Source organism: Monodelphis domestica, chromosome X (genome assembly GCF_027887165.1).
Source record: "Monodelphis domestica isolate mMonDom1 chromosome X, mMonDom1.pri, whole genome shotgun sequence".
Taxonomy (NCBI): Eukaryota; Metazoa; Chordata; class Mammalia; order Didelphimorphia; family Didelphidae; genus Monodelphis; species Monodelphis domestica.
This window is the reverse complement of record NC_077235.1, coordinates 16,084,085-16,106,130: the sequence shown is the minus strand read 5'-3', so window position 1 is coordinate 16,106,130 and position 22,046 is coordinate 16,084,085. Positions and strand designations below refer to the sequence as shown.

At 41.4% G+C, this 22,046-nt stretch overlaps 1 long non-coding RNA gene across 5 annotated transcripts in view; it reads right to left on the bottom strand.

Moving 5' to 3' along the window:
* Positions 1-9,140: 9,140 nt before the first annotated feature.
* The window catches only part of LOC130456080 (uncharacterized), a 42,049-nt gene continuing 29,143 nt past the window's right edge, over positions 9,141-22,046 (bottom strand). For all 5 annotated transcript variants that reach the window (XR_008914373.1, XR_008914374.1, XR_008914371.1 and 2 more), the window contains 2 exons: positions 16,340-16,455; positions 9,141-9,637 (listed from right to left, as the gene is read on the bottom strand). This is a non-coding gene — a long non-coding RNA (uncharacterized LOC130456080). The remainder of the gene's footprint in view (positions 9,638-16,339; positions 16,456-22,046) is intronic.

Below are 22,046 nucleotides of genomic sequence, written 5' to 3'. Positions count from 1 at the left end.
ACAGATAGATGGACAGAAATACAGAGACTGACAGAAGCAAATAGATACATACATATGTACATACACACACACATAATACATACATACATAGAGAGAACCAGAAGAGACTGGCTGGCAGACAGGCGGATAGATACACATACAGACAGGCAGATAGATACATAGATAGCAGAAAGAGATACACAGAAAATATAGATATATTGATAGACAGCACACAGATCGACAGAAATAAAAACAGAGAGAGAGAGACAGATCAAGGAACAGACGTGGACGGAAGGACAATCACAAAGAAAATTTACATATATAGACAGAAAGATAGATAGTTAGATATACAGACTGTCAACAAAGAATCTAGAAAGCCCAACCTTGTGGCATAGTAAGATCGGAAGTACCCCCAAGGTTAGGACTAGTTTCTAAATTGAAGACTCAAAGTTTGTACTTGTTCCTTGTCCACCCAGAAGGGAACCTCAGGTTAGCAGGTTCAGACTGAATAATGAAGCCTCAATTAAATGCCAATTCTACTTGAATGGGACTAAGCAGATGCTAAGGACCCCCTTTATTTTAGGTAGTCTCCCCTAACTCCGGTCAAAACGGAGCCTGGGTCAACCTGAACACAGGCTCCAAAACTGACTACAGTTTGTGTGTGAATGAGTGTTGGTACCTGTGTATGTGAGCGAAGCAGTATTTCTAGGAGAAGGAAGAGCGAGGAGAGTATAGGTGACATGCATGTATGTTTGGCTGAAAGCATTGAATGGGAAGCTTGAGTTGGAATTTGAGAGCCAGAGTGTTCTAAAGAGGGTCTGGGTAACTGCTGTAAGGCTATTAAAACAGAGAAAAATTCTTCATGAATTGAAATGTCAGGGCTTAAGGTCTAAAGAGCTGGGAAATTCGGTTTATGAATGTGCTCCTCCTAGAAACTGTGGAACTCAAGTTTTCTGTTTCTTCTCAATGTTCTGTGGGGTTGGGGCTACACTGTATGTCTAATGGATTTCCTTTAAATGTAGGTGATAGAAATGTCAGCAAATAATGTCTATCAAGTTGTTTTACAACAGTTTATTCCTCTGAAAAGCTAGAGACAAGGGCAAAAGCTGGCTATCTGTACTGGGGATTATGGAGCAGAAGGCCAAAGGAGGACCAGAAATTCTTGACTTTACAGTCTAATCTTTTCTTGCCAAGATTTGCTAGGACTAATGTGTGAAATCGTGTATTTCAAGTGCAGTGAATATTGAGTATTACCAATGAGATGCATTTTCTACTGGGTAATAACTTTGTTATTTCAGTGCAGTAATTTTACATTTTTTCTAGCTGTTATTTGTTTCTAAAGAGCAAGGGTTGATTTTTTTCAGATTACTGTGTGTGTGTGTGTGTGTGTGTGTGTGAGAGAGAGAGAGAGAGAGAGAGAGAGAGACAGAGAGAGACAGAGAGAGAGAGACAGAGAGAGAGAGATTTCAGGAGTAAAGAAAGTTCATTTGAGGATGGGCAACTATGGACCATACTGGTCCTTCAATTGTTGTCAAAGGACAAGAAAAATTAGGGGAAAATCTTTGCTTTAAATGCTAAGGAAACCCTGAACATTTTTTAATTAAGTCACAAATTTCCTCTCTAGGAGCAGCTTTAGCCATAGACCAAAGTGCTTTGAGGAAAGGCGAAGAGAAAGGCAAATTGGCCGCCGAAAGCAAATTAGAGTAAAAAAAGAAAAAGAGAAGGAATAGTAGAGGTGTTCCTAGTTAGAGGTAATTTTGAACCTTTTCCTTAGTAACCCTAAGTTTTGTTTTTGGAGAGGAAATATTAGGGGTTTGAGTTTTTGAAAAAAGAAAAGCATCATCAACTATAACCTGATTTCAGACATTGTGAAGGTCAATTTCCAGAGTGCAACCATTCTAATAGATAAGTTTTTGTTTGAAAAGTCCAGGGAATGATGAGAACTAATTTTCCTTTTGAATTAGAGAGAACTAATGGTTTTGTGCACATTATTTCTGATCATCATTGGCACATGATCACTAATAGAGAAAGGAATTCCCCACCTGGGAAACTCCTAAGACATTTCTAGGAACGCCTTGGATTTTACCCCGCCCCCCCAGTTCTGGCGTGGGGGTGAAGAGATGAAAAGCTATGAAAGTGAAGATTTACCTCAAGATGTTTCCTAGGAGCCAAAAGCCTGGACCAGATTCTCCTGCTGCCAAAATCTTAAGAAATGCTCAAGGAGACATATTATGGAGAAATCCAAAGGAGCCCCCAAGATATGGAATCTGGAGAAAGATTGTTTCCTGTCATTTCAATTGATGTGAGAAATACTACAGCAGGGGGAGAACTAGCCTTTTGATTTCCCCTGAGAATTCTATTTTCCTGGAGGCAAGACCCTTTAAGTAGAGAACCTGGAAAAGACAGAGTTAGTCCCTAGAATGAGTTGAAGGAGGAAAGCTGAAAATAGGAGCATTTTACATTGTTAAGAGGATGGAAAGGAACATCTGTTCATTGGAGAAATTGCAGCAAAGATTCCAGAGTGCTGGGTTGTCTCAAAGTTGAATCAGAAGACATTAGGAAAGAAATGATGGAGCCTAGAAAGAATTGGTAGTAAGAAAGATAATCTTAGCATGGCGAGAGAGAATTGCCATCTAAGGGTAAATTCTATGGAAAGATCATGGGGAAAAGAAATGCTATGGAGAAAAATTCATTAGGATACAGTCACAAGGGCCAATGGAAGGGCTGAGGATTGGCTGAGCTAAGTGTCTATCAAGCTCTACAACTGACTGCTGATCATTACCAACTTATACCTGACATTCTTATTCCAAAGTAGGGAGCTTTTCTCCCCCATTTTAAATTACTTCCCACTTTTCTCTTGTGAGTGCAAATCTTCTCTCATCCTATGATGAAATCCTCAAAAAGGCAAGGCTTAGAATATGGGGATTATTTTAACAATCATTTTGATCTACAGACAGGCATGGTTATATTTTGTTCAGTAGTTAAAGGGGAATGAAAACAGTTTTCCAATCCCTCGCTTCTGAACCTCCCCAAATATGGTTGGGAGGATGTGTGTGTGTGTGTGTGTGTGTGTGTGTGTGTGTGTGTGTGTGTGTGACTGTGTCCCATTTTTAATCTGGAGGGTTTTTCAGCTAATTTCAATTTTGAAACTTTTATATTTGAATTTCAAATTTGTTTTGAAAGTGAAATTATGTGTAAAAACTTGGGTTCTTCTGACTATTTGAAAGTTCAGCATTATTTCCAAGTTACTTTTGAAAGAACAATTATAGAGAAATTCACAGTTTACGAGATTCCGACACTAAGAAGAAGATTCTCCATTTTACCTAGCACATTTACAAAATTTAATTGCCAAAACCAATAATCTATATGGAACGTTTCAACTTGCATTCTTGCTATACAGTTTAGACTAACATCAGTACTGGGACCCCTTTTTGTCTTTTGAGTTAGCAGTACTTCTGCCAATCCCGAACAAATAATAGGTGACGCTCTCTTCCATTGGGTAGTGGCTGAACAAACTGTGGTATCTCTTGGTGCTAGTATACTATGGTGCTCAAAGGCATAGTGAAGTGGAGGAATTCCAGGGGAACTGGAAAGACCTCCAGGAATGGATGAAGAGTAACAGGAGCAGAACCAGGAGAACATTGTACACAGAGACTGATACACTGTGGTACAATGGAATGGAATGGACTTTTCCATCAGTGGAAATGTAGTGATCGTTAACCACCTAGTGGGATCTAAAGGAAAGAACATTATCAACCTTAAGAGTAAAAACTGTGGGAGTAGAAACACCCCAGAAAAGAAACTACTCGATTACAAGGGTCCAGGGGGTTAGGGTTGGGGATATAGACTCTAAATGAACACCCTAGTGCAAACATCAACAACATGGAAAGAGGTTCTCATCAAGGAAACATGTCATACCCAGTGGAATTACCCTCCAATACAGGAAGGGTGGAAAGAATATGATTCTTGTCACCGAGGAGGAATAATGTGCTAAATTGACTAAATATTATCTAAAAAGCAATAATAAAAAAATTGGTGAATAAAGAAATCAATAAAAGGCTGGCTAGAACAGGTTGAGAAGGATCAATTCTCCAGACTTAGTTTCTGGTCTCCAGCTGTTTCAAGATTTTGCATTTCTTCCTTTGCCTCAGGTGTCACTTTTCTCCATGAGGAGACGACATCATTTTGTTGAATGGCACCCAGGAGGATTGTTGTGGGGTTCAGAGATGCACCCCTGGGGCTCTGGAGGGGTACCATTGGCAAGAATGCAACACTCTGAAACTTAGCTTTAAAATAAAATAGACATTTTATTGATTTGGAACGTCAGGTTGACTGGGGTCAGGAGGCAGCCGAGGTGGAAGAGCATGGGTGCAAAATCTGCTCCTTGGGAGGACAGCAATACAGCATGCCTCCATGCTGGGGTTTAGCTATTATTTGACAGCAGTGAAGAAAGGACCCAGAAACAAGGGGTTTGGTCAGGAGGTTTACCACAGGCCATGGGGCTGGTTCTTGGTATTTGCAGCATTAAGGAAGGGGTGTTTCTCTTTGGCATCTCATTAAAAGGGGCAAGAAGAGTGAGTAGAAGCAGAGAAAGGTGGGGGCTGCAGCTGAGGAACAGCTCAACTCTCCACAGTTTGTGCAGTATCCTCACTAGACTGCATGGGATCTCACTAGTTTGCAAGGTTGGGGTTTCTTGATTCTAGGTTGACAATAGGAAAACAAGGAAGGCCAATGACCTTTGACATTCCCCCGGACAGGGGATTGGGGAGATTGCTGTGAGAGCAAAAGTGTGTTCTAACATTTTAACTCTGTCTTTGCAAGATAGGATTCATAGTGGGGTGAATCCACAGAACATGTTCTACATTTTGCTTTCCTTTAATTTTTCCAGCTGTTTATTTAACAAATAACCAGATAAACAACAGACAATGAATCACATTGGATTGTACTAGTCTGTGCTATGATCTTTATCACGTGTCAAACTGCCAGGAATTCTGTTTCCTAAAAAAACTATACTGTGCCTGCATTAAAAGGCCACCATTGGCAAGTATAGCTCTAGCTTTACCTAATTGAATGAAGTGAATATATACACAGCATAAGCAATAAGGTGTGTCAACATGGAATCTAGAAACCCCAAACTTGGGGCCTAGTGGGATCTGGTGAAGTCCAAATATCAGGAGGAGCTTGTAGGTTGAAGAACCCAAAGATTGTACTTGTTCCCTGTTGCCATGTGAATCTACACTGAAGGGAATCCCAGGCGAGCAGTTTCAGACTTAGTGGGGGACCCTCAGGTCCTACTTAGGTAGTCTCCCCTACTTTATCAAGAGACCCTTTCCAATGAAGATCCACATCTGAGAGGGACCATTCTTCACTATCCCTTGTAAGCATCCCCCTCTCTTAGACCCTAGCCTTTGGCTAAGATTCCTTTCCTAAGCTTCATTGTATGCTGTCAGTGATTTCCTTTGTAGCTACAGCATTATCACTCATCTTTCCCTGCTCCTAGATTTCCCCCAAGTAGTAGAGAGGTTCCCCAAATTGTTTTGTTCCTTGGAGTTGTCACCTAGCCTAGTGGCCCTCCCAGGGATAACATCACCAGATGCCCAAGTTATGGCTGCCTAAACCTACAGCCAGATTGACAACCAGAAATGACGTATACACAAGAAGACATTGAGCTCAGTCAGGAATCAGCTGGGTGGGTTTGGTTAGGTAAGCCAAACTCTCGGGCAAGGAACTTCTATTAATCAGGAACCAAGTGGACAGGCTCGTTTCCCAGCATTCTATAGCCTACATCACAGTGGGAATGCTGCCAAGTTCTTGTTCACATATGGACATAGTTTTATATATGAGATATGATGGACCACTTAACTGGGAATGTTAGAAAAAGTGTGGAACATCAATCAAATCTGGTTCCAAGGTAAGTCGGCCAAAATGAAGACAGGTTCAACCTGACTACAAGCTCCACCATTTAATAAGTTTTGTGTGTGATTGAGTGTTGGTACCTGTGTATGTGAGTGAAGCAGTATTTCTAGGAGAAGGAAGAGCGAGGATAGTATAGGTGACATGTGTGAATGGTTGGCTAAAAGCGTTGAATGGGAAGCTTGAGTTGGAGCGTGAGAGTCAGAGTGTTCGCTAGAGGGTCTGTGTAATGGCTTTAAGGCTATTAAAACAGAGAAAGTGTCTTCTTGAATTGAAATGTCAGGGGTTAAATTCAAACGAGTTATCAGATTTGGTTTATGAAAGAGCTTCTCCTAGAAGCTGAAGAACTTAAGTTCTCTGTTTCTTCTCAATGTTCTGTGAGTTTTGGGCTACACTGTATGTCTAATGGATTTCCTTTAAATGTAGGTGATAGAAACGTTAGCAAATAATATCTGTCAAGCTGTCTTACAACAGTTCATTCCTCTGCAAAGCTAGAGACAAGGGCAGGAGCTGGCCATCTGCACTGGGGATTATGAAGCAGAAGGCCAAAGGAGATCCAGAAGTTCTTGACTTTACTGTCTAATCTTTTCTTGCCAAGATTTGCTAGGACTAATGTGTGAAATCGTGTATATCAAGTGCAGTGAATTTTGAGTATTGCCAATAAGATGCATTGTCCTCGAGGTATTAACTTGGTTATTTGAGTGCAGTCATTTCACATTTCTTGTCAAACCAGTACTTGTTTTCAAAGACCAACAGGGTTTTTTTTTCAGTTTACCGCACGCGCACGCGTGTTTGTATGTGAGTGTGTGTGTATGTGATTTGTTGAGTAAAGAAAGCTCATTTGATCATGGCCAACTGTGTACCTGACTGGTCTTTCAATTGTTCTCAAAGGACACGAAATATGGGAGAAAAGGTTTTGCTTTCAATGCTAAAGAAACCCTGAACATTTTTTAATTGAGCCACAAATTTCCTGTTTAGGAACAGGTTTAGCCATAGGCCAAAGTGCTATGAGGCAAGGAGAAGAGAAAGACAAAATGGCAGCTCAAACGAAATTGAGGTAAAAAAAGAAAAAGAGAAGGGAATCGTAGAGGTACTTCTAGTTAGATGAAATTTTGAACCTTTTCCTTAGTAATCCTAAGTTTTGTTTTTGGAGAGAAAATGTTACCAGTTTGAGTTTGAGAGAGAATTGCCATTTAAGAGGGAATTCTATGGAAAGATCGTGGGGAAAAGAAATGCTATGGAGGAAAATGGGTTAGGATACAGTCACAAGGGCCAATGGAAGGGCTGAGGAATGGCTCAGCTAAGTTTCCATCAAGCTCTACAGCTGACTGCTGATCATTACCAACTTATATCTGAACTTAGAATTCCAAATTAGGGAGCTTTTCTCCCCCATTTGAAGTAATTTCCCACTTTTCTCTTGTTAGAGCAAATGTTCTGTCATCCTATGATGAAATCCTCAGAAAGGCAAAGCTTAGAATATGAGGATTATTTTAACAATCATTTTGGTCTACAGACAGGCATGATTATATTTGTTCAGTAGTTCAAGGGGAATGAAAACAGCTTTTGAATTCAGAGCATCCCAACCTCCCCAAAGATAGGGAGGGAGGGAGGGATGGTGTATGTGTGTGTGTTTGTGTGTGTGTGTGTGTGTGTGTGTGTGTGTGTGTCTGTGTGTGTGTGTGTGTATGTGTGAAACTTTTAAATATTAATTTCAAAATTGTTATGAAGGTGAAATTCTGTTAAAGACTTGGGTTTTTCTGACTCATTGATAGCTCGACATTATTTCCAAGTTAACGGGTTCAAGGATGTTACTTTTGAAAGAACAATTATAGAGAAATTCACAGTTTGAAAGATTCCGGCACTAGGAAGAGGATTCTCCATTTTACCTAGCACATTTGCAAAAATTAATGGCCAAGACTGATACAGTGAATAGAACTTTGCAACTAGCATTCTTGATATTGGGTTTATATGAACATCAGTCTTGGAACTCCTTTTTGTCATTTGAGTAAGCAGTACTTCTGCCAATTGCGAACAACTAATAGGTGACACTTCCTGCTGTTTCACAGTTTGAATCTACTGAATAATGTGTTCACTCTGATGCCATGCATCACTGAGAATGTGCCTCATCTTGAAAATGGAGGCAAGACGTATTAGCTAACATGACAGCAAGGGAATATAATGAATGCTTGAGGGGATGAGGCAAAGTCGGGACATGAAGGCATTGTTGCTGGAGTGGTGAATTGATCCAACCATTCTGAAGGGCAATTTGGAACTCTGGCCAGAGGGCGCTACAAGACAGTCTGCCTTTTGATCCAGCCATAGCACTGCAGGGTTTCTACCACATACCCATAATAAGGAAAAAGGCTTGACCAAGAATATTGATAGCTGCTCTCTTTGGAGTAGCCAAAAATTGGAAAAGGAGGGGATGCCCTTCAATTGGGGAATGGCTAAACAAACTGTAGTATCTCTTGGTGTTGAAATAGTATAGTGCTCAAAGGAATAATTAACCAGAGGAATTCGACGGGAACTGGAAAGACCTCCAGTAATGGATGCAGTGAGAGGAGCAGAACCAGGAGAACATTGTACACAGAGATGGATACACTGTGGTACAATGGAATGGAATGGAATGGAATGAACTTCTTCATTAGTGTCAATGCAGTGATCCTAAACCACCCGGCGGAATCTATGAGAAGAACACTATCCACATTCACGAGGAAAACTGTGGGAGTAGAAATACCCAAGAAAAACAACTGCTAGATTACAAGGGTCCAGGGGGTTAGGGTTGGGGATATAGACTCTAAATGAACATCCTAGTGCAAACATCAAGAACATGGAAAGAGGTTCTCATCAAGGACACATGTCATACCCAGTGGAATTCTCCTCGAATACAGGAAGGGTGGGAGCATGGGAAGGATGGACGAATATGATTCTTGTCACCGAGGAGGAATAAGGTGCTAAATTCACTAAAAAATATATGAAAAGCAATAAGATAAGAATTGCTGAATAAAGAAAAAAATAAAAGGCTGGATAGGAAAGTTTGAGAATGATCAATTGTCTAGACTTGGTTTCGGTATTCCGCTGTTTCAAGATTTTGGATTTCTTCCTTGGCCTCAGCTGTGATTTTCCTCCCTGATGAGACTACATCATTTCTTTGAATGGCACCCAGGATGATTGTTGCGGGGTTCAGAGATGCACCCCTGGAGCTCGGGAGGGATACCATTGGCAAGAATGCAAGAATGAAACTTGGCTTCAAAAGAAAAAGAGACATTTTATTGATTTGGAAAGTCATGTTGAATGTGGTCAGGAGGCAGCCGAGGTGGAACAACATGGGTGCAAAGGCTGCTCCTTGGAAGGACAGCAAGACAGCATGCCTTCATGCTGCGGATTAGCTATCATTTGACAGCACTGAGGAAAGGACCCAGAAACAAGGGGTTTGGGCAGGAGGTTTGCGCCCAGGCCATGGGGCTGGTTCTTGGCATCTGCAGCATAATGGAAGGGGTGTTTCTCTTTGGCCATCTGATTCAAAGGGTAAAGAAGAGTGAGTAGAAGCAGTGAAAGGTGGGGCTGCAGCTGAGGAACAGCTCAACTGCAACAGCCACTCACCTCACTGGCCAAAGTAGAGGTCTGCCACTCCCCCTCCAATCTTGAACCAAATACATCTTCTGAGCCACCTGAACATCACAGGGACACCATCACATGGTTTGCTTGCCAACAACCACTTATTCCGATATTTTTGCATGGAAACCTGAGAAGGAGAATGGGAAAGATCGAGTGACTGATAAGTTAGATAGAGGGATAGACCAATGGACAGACGGATTGACAAACATTGAAGATCGATTAATAAACAGATACACACATAGATAGGTACATACATACATACCTATATAGAGATAGATACCCAGAGCCGTCTAATGGGCAGACAGATAGACAGACTGACAGATACATAGAGAGGAAGGCAATAAGACAGAAGAACAGATAAACAAAGCTCTCTCTCTGTCAGTCGTCCTGTCTGTCGGTCCCCTTGTCCATCTCTCAGTCTACATGGATATAGAGCTAGAGATAGCTTTGCTCTTCTTAGGTTGTGGCCTGAGGAACTTCATCCCCCAGTGTGAGCGAGGGGTCCCTCCCCCATCATTCCTGGTTGGGACTGGTCTTGAATTGGACCAATTCTAGGCTGGGTGAGGAATGATGCTCCCTACTTTACTGTGCGTGATTGCTAATGAGATGGACCAATTCTGTGCTCAGGAGGGACCATGGGCATTGTCCCTCCCCCCCCACGAGATTGGTCCAATTTCGGACCAATCTCAAGACAGGACTCAAAAGGGAAGGATTCCTGGGGCACAATGGGGCTTGTAGTTCCCCAGGCTGTCACAACACTTGCAAACCCACAAAAGAAACACAGACAGGCTGACAGATGTACCAACCAGTAGGCGAATAAGCAGAATAACACATCAAATAATCTGTCTGTCGGTCCTTCTGTCTGTCTAGCTGTCTATCTCTCCATCTAAATAGATTTATAGAGAGAGATCATGTGGGTTTTCAATGGTTGTGGCCTACAGGGCTACATCTCCCATTGTGCTCCAGTGGTCCCTACCTCTTATTTCCCGTGAAAGATTGGTCTTGAATTTGACCAATCCTCTGCTGGGCAAGAGATGATGCCCATTTTCCTTTCATGGGATTGGTCTTTATTTGAACCAATCCCATGCAAAGGAGGGACCATAGACATAGTCCATCCCCAAACACAGGATTGGTCCAATCCAAGACAAATCCCAAGCCAGGATTCAAAAGGGACTGATTCCTGGGGCACAATGGGACTTGTAGTTCCCCAGGATGTCACAACACTTTAAAACACACAAAGAACATACACACAGACTGATCCATGCACAAACAAGCAGGCAGATAGATACATAGACTACACCCAAAGATACACAAAGACAAAGATAGACAGATAGACAGACAGACAGACAGATAGATAGATAGATAGACAGACAGACAGACAGACAGACAGTTAGATAGATAAATAGATAGATAGATAGATAGATAGATAGATAGATAGATAGATAGATAGATAGATAGATATAGAGAGAGGGTTATGGCCTAGGGGACTACATCTTCCAGCGTGCTCCAGGTGTCTCTCCCCCTTATTTCCAGTGAGAGATTGGTTCTGAATTGGACCAATCCTACGCTGGGGAAGGGATGATGCTTATTATTTCCTTTCATAGGATTGGTCTTGAAATAGACCAATCCCATGCTAAGGAGGGACCATGGACAATGACCCTTCCCCAATGCAGGATTGGTCCATTGCTAGACCAATACCAATCGAGGACTCAAAGGGGTGGGACGCCTTGAGCACACTGGGTATTGTAGTTCCCCAGGATGTCACAACACTTTAAAACACACAAAGGACATACACATAGATCGATCCATGCAGAAATAAGCAGGCAGATAGATAGATAGACTACACCGATAGCTACACATAGAGATAGATAGATAGATAGATAGATAGATAGATAGATAGATAGATAGATAGATAGATATAGAGAGAGGGTTGTGGCCTAGGGGACTACATCTTCCAGCGTGCTCCAGGTGTCTCTCCCCCTTATTTCCAGTGAGAGATTGGTTCTGAATTGGACCAATCCTATGCTGGGCAAGGGATGATGCTTATTATTTCCTTTCATAGGATTGGTCTTGAAATAGACCAATCCCATGCTAAGGAGGGACCATGGACAATGACCCTTCCCCAATGCAGGATTGGTCCATTGCTAGACCAATACCAATCGAGGACTCAAAGGGGTGGGACGCCTTGAGCACACTGGGTATTGTAGTTCCCCAGGATGTCACAACACTTTAAAACACACAAAGGACATACACATAGATCGATCCATGCAGAAATAAGCAGGCAGATAGATAGATAGACTACACCGATAGCTACACATAGAGATAGATAGATAGATAGATAGATAGATAGATAGATAGATAGATAGATAGATAGATAAATGTATGCATACATACATACACAGAAGGGACTGGCTGTCAGACAGATGGATGAAGTTCCCAAAATTCTTTTCTTCTTTAAACTGTCCAATCTGGTGCTATTGCCTTATCCAGGGGTCAGTGTCCAGAGCAACCAGAGTTCAGTCCTGGGACTCTGTGTAGCATTGTGTCACCCAGTTCTGTGTAGAGCCTTACTCTCACACTGACCCTCCTTTCCTTGACTAAAGAGTGAGTTCTCTGACTATTTAATAGTTTTGTGTTTTTATAAGTCAACAGTAGTTAGATTCATAGAGAGATACATAAATGGATACATAAAAACACACAGAGATATACAGCCAAACCGGACTGATGGGCAGAGATAGAGACAGACTCATTAAATACAAAGACAGGCAGAAAGATAGTTATATAGACTATACAGACAGAAACACTAAGACATAGATACATAGTTAGTTAGATAGATAGATAGATAGATAGATAGATAGATAGATAGATAGATAGATAGATTTGTACATGCATCCATAAAGACATGGAAACATAGATATAGCCAGGTGTGACATGCAGACAGAAGGACAGGCTGATAGACACACAGACAGGCAGGCAGATAGACAAAATGACAGAGAGACTAGTCAATATGTCAGTCTTTCTGTATGTCTGTCAATCCGTCTGTCTCTGTCTGTCAGTCTGTCTATATATCAATCTATAGATCTAACTGTATCAATCTATCTATCTATCTATCTATATTGCAGTCTATCCGTATCTGTTTCTCTATCCATCTGCCTGACTTTCTGTGTATCCCTGTCTGTCTGTCTCTCCATTCTATCTTCCCTCGGTCTGTCCTTCCATCTATCTGTCTCTGTCTGTCTTTGTTTTACTCTCTGATATTCTCATGTTCTATTAATCTTTCAATGTCTCTGACTATCTCTCATTCTGTCTGTTTGTGTTTCTATGTCTTTTTGTTTTATCTTCCTATCTATTTATCTCTCGATCTGTCTGTCTGCCTGCCTGTCTATCTCTCTTTCTGTGTTTGACTATGTGTCTCTCTATGTGCTATCTCTATATCCATCCATCTGACCACCTATCTATCTGAGTACCCATCTGCCAGTCGGCCTGCCTATCTGTCTTTCTGTTTGTCTGTCTCTATCTCTCTGGATTCCCATGGGATCAGGTAACAAGTACAAACTTTGGGGTCTCCAACCTACAAGCTCCTCCACAAACCAGAACCATATAGGCCACAAGTTTGGGCTTTCTGGATTCCAGTTTGATGATAGGAAAGCCGGGAAGGCCATTGACTTTTGACATTCCCTCAGACAGGGGAATAGGGAGATTGCTGTGACAGCAAAAGTGTGTTCAAACATTTTAACTTTGACTTTTCAAGATAGGAATCACAGTGGTGTCAATGAAGAAAACACATTCTGCATCTTGCTTTCCTTTAATTTTTAGAGCTGTTCAATAAATAACCAGATAAACAACATACAGTGAATCACACGGGATTTTAATAGTTTGTGCTATGATATTCATCATGTGTCAAACTGCAAGGAATTCTGTTTCTTAAAAAAACCATACTGTGCCTGCATTAATGGCCACCATTGGCAAGTATAGCTCCAGCTTTTCCTAAAGGAATGAAGTGAATGTATTCACAGCAGAAGCAATAAGGTATGTCAACATGGAATCTAGAAACCCCAAACCTGGGGCCTAGTGGACTCTGGTGAACCCTAGGTTTAAGAGGAGCTTGTAGGTTGGAGACCCCAAAGATTGTACTTGTTCCCTGTTCTCATGGGAATCTACACTGAAGGGAATCCCAGGCATACAGTTTCAGACTTAGTGGGGGATCCTCAGCTGAATACCAGTCCTACTTAAGTAGTCTCCCCTACTGTATCAAGAGACCATTTTCCAAGAAGATCCACACCTGGCAGGGACCATTCTTCAGTATCCATTGTAAGCAGCCCCCTCTCTTAGACCCTAGCCTTTGGCTAGGATTCCTTTCCTAGGCTTGATTGTATCGTGTCAGTGATTTCCTTTGTAGCTACACCATTGTCACTGATCTTTCCCTGCTCCTGGATTTCCCCCATGTGGTAGAGAGGTTCCCCAAATTCTTTTGTTCCTTGGAGTTGTCACCTAGCCTGGTGGCCCGCCCAGGGATAACATCCTCAGAGTCCAGGGTTTATGCCCTGTAAAAGTTGTGGCACCAGGCTCTCAGTAAAGAATTCAATACGGGACTTACCCCTATCTTCATTCAATACTTGGTTTTTCAGACTATTTGAGAGTTCTGTGTTATTTTCAAGATAACAAATGGCAAGCCAGCCCGGATGCCCTAGTTATGGCTGCCTAAACCTATAGCCAGATTGACAACCAGAAGTGACGTATACACAAGAAGCCATTGAGCTCAGTCAGGAATCTGCTGGGTGGGTTCGTTTAGGTAATTCAAACTCACGGGAAAGGAAACTCTATTAATCAGGAACCAAGGAGACAGTCTCATTTCCAAACATTCTACAGCCTACATCCCAATGGGAATGCTGCCAAGTTCTTGTTCACATATGGACATAGTCATATATACATGATATATGATGGACCACTTACCTGGAATGTTAGAAAGTGTGTGGAGCATCAATCAAATCTGGTTCCAAGGTAAGTCGGCCAAAATGGAGCCCGGGACAACCTGACCACAAGCTCCACCATTTATTAAGTTTTGTGTGTGATTGAGTGTTGGTACCTGTGTATGTGAGTGAAGCAGTATTTCTAGGAGAAGGAAGAGCGAGGATAGTATAGGTGACATGTGTGAATGGTTGGCTGAAAGCATTGAATGGGAAGCTTGAGTTGGAGTGTGAGAGTCAGAGTGTTCGCTAGAGGGTCTGTGTAATGGCTTTAAGGCTATTAAAACAGAGAAAGTGTCTTCTTGAATTGAAATGTCAGGGGTTAAATTCAAACGAGTTATCAGATTTGGTTTATGAAAGAGCTTCTCCTAGAAGCTGAAGAACTTAAGCCCTCCATTTCTTCTCAATGTTCTGTGGGGTTTGGGCTACACTGTATGTCTAGTGGATTTCCTTTAAATGTAGGTGATAGAAACGTTAGCAAATAATGTCTATTAAGCAGTCTTACAACAGTTCATTCCTCCGAAAAGCTAGAGAAAAGGGCAGGAGCTGGCCATCTGCACAGGGGATTATGGAACAGAAGGCCAAAAGAGGACCAGAAATTCTTGACTTTTTAGTCTAATCTTTTCTTCCCAAGTTTAGCTAGGACTAATGTGTGAAATCGTATATATCAACCTCAGTGAATATTGAGTATTGCCAATGAGAAGCATTTTAATCGAGGTATTAACTTCGTTATTTGAATGCAGACATTACACATTTTTTGTCAAGTTGGTATTTGTTTTCAAATGGCAGGAGTGGTTTTTTCACATTACCGTGTCTGTGTGTGTGTGTGTGTGTGTGTGTGTGTGTGTGTGTGTGTGTGTGTGTGAGATCTCTGGAGTAAAGAAAGTTCATTTGAGGATGGGCAAATACGGTCCTTACTATCTTTCAATCGTTGTCAAAGGACACAAAATATGGGGGGAAAGTCTTTGATTTAAATGCTTAGGAAACCCTGAACAGTTTTTAATTGAGCCTCAAATTTCCTCTCTAGGAGCAGCTTTAGCCATAGACCAAAGTGCTTTGAGGCAAGGAGAAGAGAAAGACAAATTGGCAGCCCAAAGGAAATTAGAGTAAAAAATGAAAAAAGGGAAGGGAATAGTAGAGGTGTTCCTAGTTGGAGGAAATTTTGAACCTCTTCCTTAGTAACCCTAAGTTTTGTTTTTGGAGAGAAAATGTTACCAGTTTGAGTTTTTGAGAAAGGAAAAGCTTTATCTACAATAACCTGATTTGGGGCATTTTGAAGGTCAATTTCCAGAGTGCAACCATTTCAATAGATAAGTTTTTGTTTGAAAAGACCAGGGAATAAGGAGAACTAATTTTCCTTTTGAAGTGGAGAAAACTGATGGTTTTGTGTGCATTATTTCTGATGATCTTTGGCACATGACTACTAAAGAAAGAGACCTGGGAAATTCCTAAGACATTTCTATGAATGCCCTGGGATTTTACCCCTCCCTCCCCCAGTTCTGGTATGGGGGTGAAGAGATAAAAACCTATGAAAGGGAAGATTTGCCTGAAGAGGTTTCATAGGAGCCAAAAGCCTAGACCAGAATTTACTGCAGCCCAGAAACTGAAGTATTACTCAAGGTGACATCTTTAAGAGATATACGAAGGAGTCCCCAACGTACGGAATCTGGAGAAGGATTGTTTCCTATCCTTTTCATTGACTTGAGAAATAATTCTACAGCAGAGGGAAAACTAGTTATTTGATCTCCCCTGAGAATTCTATTTACCTGGAGCCAAGGCCCATTAAGTAGAGAACCTAGAAAGGACAGACTTAGTCCCCATTTTGAGTTGAAGGAGGAAAGTTGAAAATAGGAGCACTTTACCTCATTAGGAGGATGGAACAGAACATCTGTCCATTGGAGAAGTCACAGCAAAGATTCCAGAGTGCTGGGTTGTCTCAAAGTCGAATCAGAAGATGTTAGGAAAGAAATGATGGAGCCTAGAAGGAATTGGTAGTAAGAAAGATAATCTTAGCATGGCGAGAGAGAATTGAGATCTATAGGTGAATTCTTTGGAAAGATCATGGGGAAAATAAATGCTATGGAGGAAAATGGGTTAGGATACAGTCACAAGGGCCAATGGAAGGGCTGAGGAATGGCTTAGCTAAGTTTCTATCAAGTTCTACAGCTGACTGCTGATCTTTACCAACTTATACCTGACATTTGTATTCAAATTAGGGAGCTTTTCTCCCCTATTGTAAGTTACTTCCCACTTTTCTCCTGTTTGATCAAATGTTCTGTCATCCTATGATGAAATCCTCAGAAAGGCAAGGGCTAAGATATGGGGCTTATTTTAACAATCATTTTGGTCTACGGACTAGCATGATTATATTTGTTCAGGAGTTAAAGGGGAATGAAAACAGTTTTTTATCCCGAACATCCCCACGTCCCCAAAATTAGATTGGGAGGGTGTGTATGTGTGTGTGGGGGGGGGGGGTAGTGGGTGTGGGTATGGGTGTGTATTTGTGTGTCTGTGTGCTTGTTTGAAACTTTTAAATATGAATTTCAACATTGATTTGAAGGTGAAATTGTGGTTAAAGTTTTGAGTTTTTCTGACTATTTGATAGTTTGGCATTATTTCCAAGTTAACGAGTTGAAGGATGTTACTTTTGAATGAACAATTATAGAGAAATTCACAGTTTATAAGATTCCAGCCCTAGGAAGAGGATTCTCCATTTTACCTAGCACATTTGCAAAATTAAATGGCCAAGACTGATGCTGTACATGGAATGTTGCAACTTGCATTCTTGCTATTGGGTTTAGACAGACATCAATATTTTAAAACACAAATGACATACACAGAGATTGAGAGATGCACAAACAGGCAGGCAGATAGATACATAAACTACACCGATAGGAACACAAAGGCATAGATAGATCGATAGATACATCGATAGATACATTGATTGATAGATAGATAGATAGATAGAAAGATAGATAGATAGATAGATACATAGATACATAGATAGATACATAGATACATAGATACATAGAGATAAGCAGAAGAGACTGGCTGGCAGACAGATAGATAGATATACATACAGACAGGCAGAGAGATACATAGAGGGCAGAAAGAGTCACCCAGAAAATATAGAAATATTGGTAGACAGAGAGCACACAGATAGACAGATATAAAAGAGAGAGAAAGAGAGAGAGAGAGAGAGAGAGAGAGAGAGAGAGAGAGAGAGAGAGAGAGAGAGAGAGAGAGAGAGAGAGACCAAGCAAAGAACAGACATGGACAGAAGGACAATCATAAAGAAAGAATTACATATATAGACAGAGAGATAGATATACAAACAGAGTGTAAACATGGAATCTGGAAAATTCAAACGTGTAGCATAGTAAGATCAGAAGTACCCCAAGGTTAGGACTAGCTTCTAAATTGAAGACTCAAAGTTTGTACTTGTTCCCTGTTTCTGTGAGAATCCACCCAGAAGGGAACCTCAGGGTAGCAGGTTCAGACTGAGTAATGGAGTCTCAAGTGATTGCTAATACTACTTGCATGGGACTAAGCAGATGGTAAGGACCCCATTTATTTTAGGTAGTCTCCCCTGTGGGGTCAGAGATGTTTCCCCAAGTAAATCCCCACCTGATCAGGGACCATCCTTTAGTCTCCACTGTCAGCAGCCCTTTCCCTTACACCCTCTCCTCAAGCTATGATTCTTTTCCCAAGCTTCATTGGATGCTGTCAGTAGAGTTTGAACACTCCCATTTTCTTTGTAGCTTGAGCAAAGTCAATCATCTTTCCCTGCCCCTGGATTTCCCCCAAATGGTGGAGAAGTTCCCCAAATTCTTTTCTTCTTTAAACTGTCCAATCTGGTGCTATTGCCTTTCCCAGGGGTCAGTGTCCAGAGCCACCAGAGTTCAGTCCTGGCACTCTCCGTAGCCTTGTGGCGCCCAGCTCTGTCTAGAGCCCTACTGTCACACTGACCCGCTTTTCCTTGACTAAAGAGTTAGTTTATTGACTATTTAATACTTTTGTGTTTTTACAAGTCAACAATAGTTAGATACATAGAGAGATACACAGATACATAGAGAGATACATAAACAGATACATAAAAACACACAAAATGATATATAGCCAGACCTGACTGACTGGCAGAAATACAGACAGATTCATAAGCTACACAGACAGTCAGATAGATAGATAGATTCGTATATACATCCATAAAGACATGGAAACATAGATATAGCCAGATGGTACTTATAGACAGAAGGACAGGCTGATAGACACACAGACAGGCAGGCAGATAGACAAAAAGGCAGAGAAACTAGTCCATCTCTTAGTCCTTCTGTATGTCTGTCGATCCACCTATCTGTGTCTCTCACTCTGTTTTTCTCTCATTCTCTCTCTATATCAATCTATTGATCTAGCTGTATCTATCTATCTTTATTGCTATCTGTCTATCCCTGTCTACCTGTCTATCCATCTGCCTGAATTTCTGTGTCTCTCTCAGTTTGTCTGTCTCACCATTCCATCTTCCCTTGATCTATCCTTCCATCTAGCTGTCTCTATCTGTCCCTTTGTATCACTCTCAGATATTCTGATGTTTTTTAATCTTTCAATGTCTCTGTCATTCTGTCTGTGTTTCTATGTCTTTTCGTTCTATCGTCCTATCTATTTATCTCGATCTGTCTGCCTGCCTGCCTGTCTATCTCTCTGTCTCTGTATGACTATGTGTCTCTCTATGTGCTATCTCTATATCCATCTATCTGCAATCCTACCTATCTGACTACCCATCTGCCAGTCGGCCTGCCTATCGGTCTTTCTATCTGTCTGTCTCTATCTCTCTGGATTCTCACGGGATCAGGAAACAGGTACAAACTTTGGTGTCTCCAACCCACAAGCTCCTCCGGAAACCCAGGCTACTCCAGATCCCTCTAGGCCACAAGTCTGAGGCTTCTTGATTCCAGGTTGACAATAGGAACACCTGGAAGTCCATTGACCTTTGATATATCCTCAGAGAGGGGATTGGAGAGATTGGTGTGAGAGCAAAAGTTTGTTCTAAAATTTTAACTCTGTCTTTGCAAGATAGGATAGGATTCACGGTGGTGGCAATCAAGAGAACACGTTATGCATCTTACATTCCTGTAATTTTTACAGCTGTGTAACAAATAACCAGATAAATAACAGACAATGAATCATATGGCATTTTATTAGTCTGTGCTATGATCTTCATTATGTGTCAAACTGCAAGCAATTCTTTTTCCTACAAAAAACCATACTTTGCCTCCATTAACGGCCACCATTGCCAAATACAGCTAGTGCGTCTCTTGATTTAATGCAGTGAATGTATTCACAGCATCAGCAATAAGGTGTGTCAACATGGAATCTTGAAACCACAAACTTGGGGCCTAGTGGGATCTGGTGACTCCCAGGTTTCAGGAAGAGCTTGTAGGTTGGAGACTCCAAAGATTGTACTTGTTCCCTGTTCCCATGGGAACCCACCCTGAAGGGAATCCCAGGTGAACAGGTACAGACTGAGTGGGGGACCCACAGGTGAATGACAATCCTCGTTAGGTATTCTCCCCTACTGTATCAAGAGACCTTTTCCCAAGAAGATCCACACCAGGCAGATACCATTTTTCAGTATCCTTTGTAAGCAGCCCCCTCTCTTGTCCCTAAACTTTGGCTAAGATACCTTTCCTAAGTTTCACTGTATCTTGTCAGTGATTTCCTTTGTAGATACAGCATTGTCACTCATCTTTCCCTGCTCCTGGATTTCATCCATATGGTAGAGAGGTTCCCCCAAATTCTTTTGTTCCTAGGAGTTCTCACCTAGCCTGGTGGCCCTCTCAGGGATAACATCCCCAGAATCCAGGGTTTATGCCTTTTATACAATGTGGGATTTATCCTTATGCTGATTCAAGACTTGGTTTTCAGACTATTTGAGAGTTCTGTGTTATTTCCAAGTCAACAAAGGGAGAGCCAGCCCAAATGCCCAAGTTTTGGCTGCGTAAACCTCTAGCCAGTTTGACCATCAGATATGAGGTACACGCAAGAATCCATTGAGTACAGTCAGGAATCAGCTGTGTGGTTTCGGATAGGTAAGCCAAACTCTCGGCAAAGGAACCTCTCTTTAATCAGGCAACAACTAGGCAATCGCATTAAGTGCATGCCCCAGCTTATACCCTAGTGGGCTTGCTGCCAAGTAAATGTTCACATCTGGACATAATTATATATGTGATATATGAAGGACCAGGTACCTGGGAATTTTAGAAGGAGTGTTCAACATCAATCGAAACTGTTTCCAAGGTACATTGGCCAAAATGGAGCCTAGTTCAATCTTACCAGAAGCTCCACCATTGACTAAGTTTTGTGTGTGACTGAGTGTTGGTACCTGTGTAGGTGAGTGAAGCAGTATTTCCTGTAGAAGGAAGAGCGAGGAGAGTATAGGTGACATGCATGTATGTTTGGCTGAAAGCTTTGAATGGGAAGCTAGAGTTGGAGTGTGAGAGCCAGAGTGTTCACTACTGCCTCTGAGTAACTGCTTTAAGGCTACTATAATAGAGAAAGTTTCTGCATGAATTTAAACGTCAGGGCTTAGGGTCTAAAGAGTTATCAAATTTGATGTATGAAAGAGCTTCTCAAGGAAGCTGAAGAACTTGAGTTCTCCGTTTCTTCTCAATGTTCCGTGCGGTTTGGGCTATACCGTATGTCTAATGGATCTCTTTTACATGCAGGTGATAGAAACGTTAGCAAATAATTTCTATCAAGTTGTGTTACAACAGTTCTTTCCTCTGAAAAGCTAGAGACAAGGGCAGGAGCTGGCCATCTGCGCAGGGGATTATGAAACAGAAGGCCAAAGGAGGTCCTGAAGTTCTTGACTTACAGTCTAATCTTTTCTTCCCAAGTTTAGCTAGGACTAATGTGTGAAATCGTGGAATCAAGTGCAGTAAATATTGAGTATTGCTAATAAGATGCATTGTCCTCGAGGTATTAAGTTGGTTATTTGTATGCAGTCATTTCACATTTTTATCAAGCTGGTATTTGTTTTCAAAGAGTTAGGGTTAATTTTTTCAGATTACCGTGCGTGTGTGTGTATGTGTGTATGTGTGTGTGTGTGTGTGTGTGTGTGTGTGTGTGTGTGTGTCAGGGTGAGGGTGAGTGATTTGTGGAGTAAAAAAAATTTCATTTGCGGAAGGGTAACTACGGACCTTACTGGTCCTTCAACTGCTGTTAAAGAACACGAAATATGGGGGGGAAAACGTTGTTTTAAAAGCCAATGAAACTGAATATTTTTTAATTGAGCCACAAACTTCCTCTCTAGGATCAGCTTTAGTCATAGGCGAACGTCCTTTGACGCAAGGTGAAGAGAAAGGCAAATTGGCAGCCCAAAGGAAATTGGAGTAAAAAAAGAAAAAGAGAATGAATAGTAGAGGTGTTCCTAGTTAGAGGTAATTTTGAACCTTTTCCTTCAGAACCCTAAATGTTGTTTTTGGAGAGGAAATGTTAGGAGTTTGAGTTTTTGAAAAAAGAAAAGCATCATCAACTATTACCTGATTTGGGGCATTTTGAAGGTCAATTTCC